Source organism: Molossus molossus, unplaced genomic scaffold, assembly GCF_014108415.1.
Source record: "Molossus molossus isolate mMolMol1 unplaced genomic scaffold, mMolMol1.p scaffold_m16_p_1, whole genome shotgun sequence".
Classification (NCBI taxonomy): domain Eukaryota; kingdom Metazoa; phylum Chordata; class Mammalia; order Chiroptera; family Molossidae; genus Molossus; species Molossus molossus.
In genome coordinates, this window is record NW_023425344.1 from 162,245,051 (window position 1) to 162,252,701 (window position 7,651).

Below are 7,651 nucleotides of genomic sequence, written 5' to 3' on the forward strand. Positions count from 1 at the left end.
AATGTTTTATTTCATGCAAGAATATCACTTTCTTCCTATCCAACAGGGTGCTTACTTTAGTCACATGCTAAATTAATATAATTTGAAATTAAGGAAAATCATATATTTTTAGCAGAATGACACTTTCGACTCTACTTTTTTTTAATATTAAGAACTCAGATTTGATAGATTTTACTTTTGAATGTACTGAAACTCTTTTTTTTATTTAATAGATTCAAAATTAGAGTCTGGTATTTAGTACCTACTATGAAGTTTAAAGAACTGAAAGTACCTTTTCACCTCTGCTTTTTTGTTTTTAACTTTTAAAACTTTTTTCCCTTAAAGAACAAATAAATCTAAAATAAATCTAATAATAATAATAGTAACAATAATAATTATGTTAATGAAAATAACTAACCTTTATTTACTACTTACTATATTGTGGGTTTTCATTTAATTACTTTAAATATTTTTTCTTTATTTATTTTAGAGAGAGAGAAAGGGAGAGGGAGAGGCAGAAACATTGATGAGAGAGAACATCGATTGGCTACCTCCTGCATGCCCTTCATTGGGGATCGGGCTTATAACCTGGACATGTGCCTTGACCGGGAATTGAACTGGTGACCTCCTGGTGCATGGGTCGATGCTTAACCACTGAGCCACACTGGCCTGGCTCATTTAATTACTTTAATATATGAACTCACTTGATCCTCTCAGCCACCCTAAGAGTAAGGTACTATTATTTCTATTATATAGATGATGAAACTGAGGCACAGAGAAGTTACAGGTTTGCCCAATGTCACACATCTAGTAAGTGTGGAACCAGTATTATAACCCAGTCTATCTAACTCCAGCATCAGAACTCTTAACTCTCAGAATTCATCCTTTGTAATTCAAAAGCTGTACTCTAATCTTAGGTACTGATGAATAGATTTTATTAGTTCCATTTACTATCAATATTACTTTTGATGAAGATGGTATTGGTTGTCTCCTGACATCATCTGATTGTATGTTCTTATTATTTATACTTATATATAACACTTTTTCAGTTTTAAACAGAATGAGGGTTAGACAATTCAGTCCTAAAACTTATCAATATAATTATACTTATGTAGCATGGGGTGATAGTACCATTTTTTAAGTACCCACTATGTTCTTGGTATTGTGCTTGGTGCTCTAGTTATGCTAATTACACCAATACTATGAAGAAGGTATTAATATTCCAATTTTCACATAAAAAGACTGAGGCTTAAAGAAAGTTTCATGTAAAACTAGTTGATTAACTAAAAATGAAATTCTAATTAAGGTCCATCTGAATATATTTCTTTTTTCCAAGGCTTACTTATTGCTAAACCTAAAGTAGTTTATATTGTAAGATTCAAGAATATGGGAATTTAAATCTTTTCCAATCTTATTGAAAGTAAAGGTTAAAGAAGTTATGCCATTAGTGACTTCATAGAGGTAATATAGATTTAGTCTTTTAAAAAGTTATTTGAGCCCAGCTGATGTAGCTCAGTGGATTGAGCATCATCCCATGGACTGAGAGGTCCTGGTTTGATTCCCCATCAAGGCACATGCCCAGGTTGCAGGCTTGATCCCCAGTAGGAGGTGTGTAGGAAGCAGTCGATGGATGTTTCCCTCTGACAGGGATGTTTCTATCTCTCTCTCTCTTCCTCTCTCTCTCTAAAAAGTCAATACAAACATATTAAGATAAATAAATAAATAAATAAAAAATAAAAAGTTATTTGAGAATGTAAGTGGTCTTTTTCAGCTCTCAATGATCTATCTTTACCCTGTAGCAGGGATGACAATCTACCCATACCACAAAAAAGAAAATGTACTTTTATTTATTATGTACTAATCTTGCTCTGAAGCCTAGGCCCTATTGATAGAAGAGATAAATTTTTGTTTGTTAATTATAGGTAGCTCGTATCTTCTAATTTAAAACAATTGTCATGGCTGTAAAATATGTCCACGTATCCTTTGATACTTTTCCTTTCAAAATGTGGAGTCCAATTTCCCTCCCCCTGAACATGAACTGACTTGACTTATTGACTGACTTCTGAAGAAAAGAATATGGTGAAATTGACAATGTGTAACTTCTGACATTGGGACATAAAGGCATTGCATTTTCTTCTATGCTCTCTCTCGGTGTCATTGACTCTGGGGAAAGCCAAGTGCCATGCCATGAGGACACTCAAAAGCCCATACAGAGATCCATGTGGCAAGGAACTGAGGCCTCCAGCGACTAGCTAGTGAGGAAGGGAGGCCACCTGCCAAGAGCCATGCAAATGTGCTTGGAAACAGACTCTGAGCCCCAACCAAGGATTCAGATGACAGAAGCCCTGGCTGACATTTTGTTTGCAATCTTATGTGAGACCCAGAGCCAGAACCACTCAACTAAGCTATTCCTGAATTACTGAGCCATAGATATGTTGAGATAATAAATGTTTTTTTGTTGTTTGTTTGTTTTAAGCCTCTAAGTTTTGGTGTAATTTGTTACCCAGCAATACGTAATTAACTCATAGTTTCTATAAGGTAACATTCAGTCAACTTTAAATTCAAACTCCCTGCTCAGATTAGCTCTCCCCAAATTCAGCAAAGAGTCTCTCCTTTCCTACCTCCTTTACAAGGTAGAAGTTTTCCAGAGGAAAGCTGATGATCCAGGTGTTTGGTACCATTCTCCTGGGCCTGCTTCCTTTGCTGAGAAGACCTTAATTCTACCTAGATGGTGTGTGTGTGTGTGTGTGTGTGTGTGTGTGTGTGTGTGTGTGTGTTTCCCCCAATGGAGTCCATTGAGGGACTAGAACCCATCTGAACATCACTCTGAAATCTACTCCATATGACTGTGAACTTGATCATTGCTTCTGATCATAAAATACTTGCACCTACAGTCTCTGTCATGGCCCCAGTCCTCCTTTGCTCTAGTTGTACTTTCAGCAGCTGGGCATTTGGAGACGGTGAATGGCAAAGATATGAGGCATGGGCCCTACGAGAGCAGGTGCTCCACCATCTCAGATTTTCCTGACCTGTGCTGAGGTACTCACTTTCCGTGCCCGCTTTGTTGAGGAGTTTGTCAAAGAGTCTTGAAGTTTTCCTAGGATATATCCTGATGATATAGGAACAAATTCTTTCACTGGTAACTTTAAAATTTTTCTTTATTTTACTTGTGAAAAATTAGAAACAGCCTAAATGCCCATTCATAGGAAAATAGTTGAACAAACTATGGTACATTACACAATGGAGTACCATGCATCTACACATGAGAACGTGAAAGATCTTTTCAGGATATACTGTTCCGTGAAAAAGCAAAGTGCAGAAAGTATCAACACATAGTATGTGACCACTAAAGCTAGAAGGAAGTGTCAGAGAATATACATGTATCTGTTCATTTGTGGGAAAGACATAAGAAGAAAAAACAGAAGCTAGAGAAATCAGTTATATACAAGGATGAGTGGGAAAGGGGTGGAAATAAGGAAGCAAGAAGAACACGGTATAGGATTGAGGGAGATCAATCCTTTTGTGAATATACATTTTTTTATACTCTTAGTCTTAGGATCATGATATTGTTTTACATGTGTCCCAAATCAATCAATCAATCAATCAATCAATCAATAAACAAACAAGTATATGAGGAGAATCCAAAATGGAAACAAACAGTAACAAGTAAACCTACATGTATTATAAATGAATAAAATAGTCACACTGATGAGGCTGGGTATAAAAGAACCAACAAATGAAGCTTTAGAAAGCAGTATTTTGACTAAACCTAGTAAATATAAAGACAAACAAACAAAACACCCCACAGTATTTCCAAAAATGCTATACTCTATTCATTAAATTTGTTTGTAATGTGTATAAGTTAGCAATTCTTAACTATATTATGTTTATACTAGATTTGAATGAATATGCCAACATACCGTTAGGAAAGAGAACCATGTTTCTCACTGCCGGAGAAAGAGGTTACACATGGGAACAGGAAAGACTAAAATGAACCCTGTCATGTTAAATTAGAATAAAAGATACCAGTATGCACTAATCGTTGTTACCATATATTCAGCTGGGTAGATGCAGAAATAAATGGGGGTATTTGCATGTTATTATACCTACATCTATTTGCTAGCTCTGCTCTCTGAGAGGGCTAAACAATGACATCCCTGTAGCAATGAGCACACTTAGCATTTAGATTTTGGAATCTAAACATCATTTTTCAATTAAAGGAACCAGTTCAGGACTCCTTGGAGAAATGGCTAATGCTCCAAGGACCCTGGCAGGGAAAATACCAGAAAATGGAACACTTAGGTAACAGAAGTATAAAAGTACTCACAAATAATGGAGGCATTTCAAAACAAAACACAAAAACCAAGTTTAAAAAGCTCCCAGTGGTAGTGCTATGTTTGAATTATAAACCTTTAGATTACAATAATTATCAATGACTCCACACAGATATAAATATATAAGTGAAAAAGTAAATAAACAGAAAAGAGCACTCTTTTTTATAGTTGAATATAACTGAAAGAATCTATAAGAAATAAGGGAAACAGAAAATCATTAAACAAACACTACTGTGTATTTGTTGTATCTATCCAATTGTACACATATTATTCAAACCTTTAGTGGATGCTAAAATGAATGAGCAATGAGAAGTAGGATATTTATATAGTTTTAAAGTATTTCCTCACAAAATACCCATTAACTACAAAGGGGAAACATTAACATTCCAAAGGAGAAGCCTGGTGGACACCATTTAGCCATATGAGCCGAGTTAACATTTCTGCTGATAAGATATAATACAATTATATATATCCTAGGAAGGTATATCACTTCTGTTTTATTTTTGCCAAAAAAAGTGTAACATCAATGTAATTATGAGAAAGCATCATATATAAAATGAAGGGACTTTCGAAAAAATAATTGGCACATGTACTTCAAAATTGTCAAGAACATGAAATACTGAAGAAGAGTCACAGATGGAAGGACCCAAAGACATGTGATAACAAAATGCAGCATTGGGGCCTCGGACGGCATCTTGAACTAGAAAAAAGGGGGATGGGTTAAGTGGAAGAAGGGGCAAAATTTTAATAAGATCTGTATATTAGTTAATGATTATGGTGTCATTTTAGTTTCTTGGTTTTAATACGTGAACTATGGTTATATAAGATGTTAGTATTCTGGAAAGCTGGGTGAAGAGTATAAAAGAATTCTTTGCATTATTTGTGTAACTGTTTTACAACTCTAAATTTATATTTTAGGAAAATGTGTAATAAACTTGGCAAAAGTCAAACCCTAGTGAATTTGCCTCAGTTAAGGTAATCTAGTGTTCTGTCCATATTGAAATAAATACTCTGTGTGATTGAACTCGAATTCTCATTCTCTCATTCTCTCTCATTTTCTCTCTCTTATTTTCTCTCTCTCATTCTCTCTCTCTCTCTCTCTCTCTCTCTCTCTCTCTCTCTCTCTCTCTCTGTTTCTCTCCCCCCTCCCCACTCTGGGGAATGGGAGAATGGCAAGTAAGGGTGTTTATGATTGAATTATGCCTTTTCCTTCCCTGGGGATGAAAGGCCTTTTTATTTCCCCATCTGACAGAAACTGCCTGAGTCATACCCCTCTCCTACCTTAGGTGGCATTTACTTTATCCATTACTGAGACAAAGTAGCAAAAGTGTTGTAGAGAAACTCATACATGAGTAACTCTTCAGATACACTGAGAGATACTTAAAAATACCTCTGTCATACTTCTAGGCTCTGGACAATTTAATACCTGATTATCCCCCAAGTCAGTTTCCCGAAGTTTAACTTTATCTACCTGGTTACATTGCCGTGTCCTTGAGGGCCAGGTGGATAAATTACACATTATTTGTATCTCTATAGCATGTGACAAACACCAACTCATTCGTGCATATTTTGTTGATTGTTTGAAGTAGATAAATCACAAACCACTTTGAGTATAGTAAATAGGTGTGGAGGGGTGGTCTATGAAGAGCAGGATCCACGATTTTCCCTCCTGCTTGTTTTTGAAAGATTTGTTAACCCTATGAAAAAGTTTCCCCATAGTCCATAAGTTTGCCACTTTGCCTTTCTGTACCATAAATGTTCTCAGCTATAGAAAATCATCAGACATACCCTCTACTTAAAGATCATGCATATTATAAATAACTAAGACTCTTCTATGGGAAGATAAAATATGTTGTAATTTGAGGGCATGTGGTTGGAACAGCTATTCATGACCCGAATCTTCATGCTTCAAAAGATTCTTTAAGGAAACACTATTTATATCAGAAGAAATCTAGTTCCATATTCTGAAATGTGAACTATTAAAAAAATTAAATCTAAGATGGAATCAAAAGATGAATGTCAAATAGCATAACATATAATGATTTAATACCTGAATATTAGAGGTTGTTAAGAATCAAACTGTAGGGTTAAATATATAAGCACAAAAAAAAGAAAAAATTCAGAAAACATTTACTTTGAAAATATCATGATTTAATATTCTAGTTTTTCTGTGCATTTAACCATAACTTTTAAACTATAATTTTTGTATTTGTGTGCTGAGATGCTAAGGATGAACTTGTATGTTTTTTACAGGATTATACTTTTCAATCTTATTGAAAATTCCATATTCACACTAAACAAAAATGGTAAATAGATTTAATTCATTGAAAAAAAAATCTCATCTTAAAGGTATCTGCTTTTTAACAAGCATTCTTGAGTTACCATTATTTTTTATAAACTTTTTCTGTTTTTTTTTTTCAAGATGACATCGTAGTTGGGCAATAGTGATCTAATTTTTTTTTTCCTCCTTATTTTGGAATAGCAGATTACTGTAAAAATATAACTTTAAACAATTTAATTTAAAATGAATAGTCTCAATTTTAATATTTACTATATTTTGAAAGATAAAAAAATATTTATTGTAAAATTATTTTGTCCAACTATGGGTATTTATGCTTGCAAAAAAAATAGCAATATATTTTGACATTACTGGGTACTGTCCATGTATGAGAATAGCAATGTCAATTCCTGGACCCTTAGAGGTGCTTCTTCCCCAGAGATCCACAGTCCCTCTCTCTTACCACTGGCAGCCAATCAAATGCTCTTTGAACATTGTTCAGTTTACAAAAGCAACATTAAAAATTACAAAATGTATTATTCATACTGGAGTAAATTTGAAAATAATGAAAACATGAGCTATTACTGTGTTTACAGACTTAAACTTCAGAGGAATGGACTGTCCCCAAGTTGAGGTGACATGTATAGCACAGTTATGATTAAACTAAAAGGGGAAATGTTTGGGTGGGAGCAGAGTCTGAAATAGAATAAATTATTTACATATTCCTCGCATACAAAAAAGTGTACCCTTGTGTCAGTTGATCAAGGAGTTTATACTCACGATGGAAACAGATAATGAAAAGATAACAATGTTTGTATGACATGATGATGATGAATAATGATAGCTAACATATACTAAGGGCTTACTATGTGCCAGACACGATGTTAAGCCGATTTAATACATCTTATTATCTAATATATTTTACATAGTATAACATAAAATGAAAGTTGCTCTCAATGAGTTCTCTGAAATAAACTTATTTGTTTCATGATTTTTTGCCATTAATATAAGCAATATAAACAGTCATAAGTATATATTTTCAGTGTTTTTTTTTTTTTCA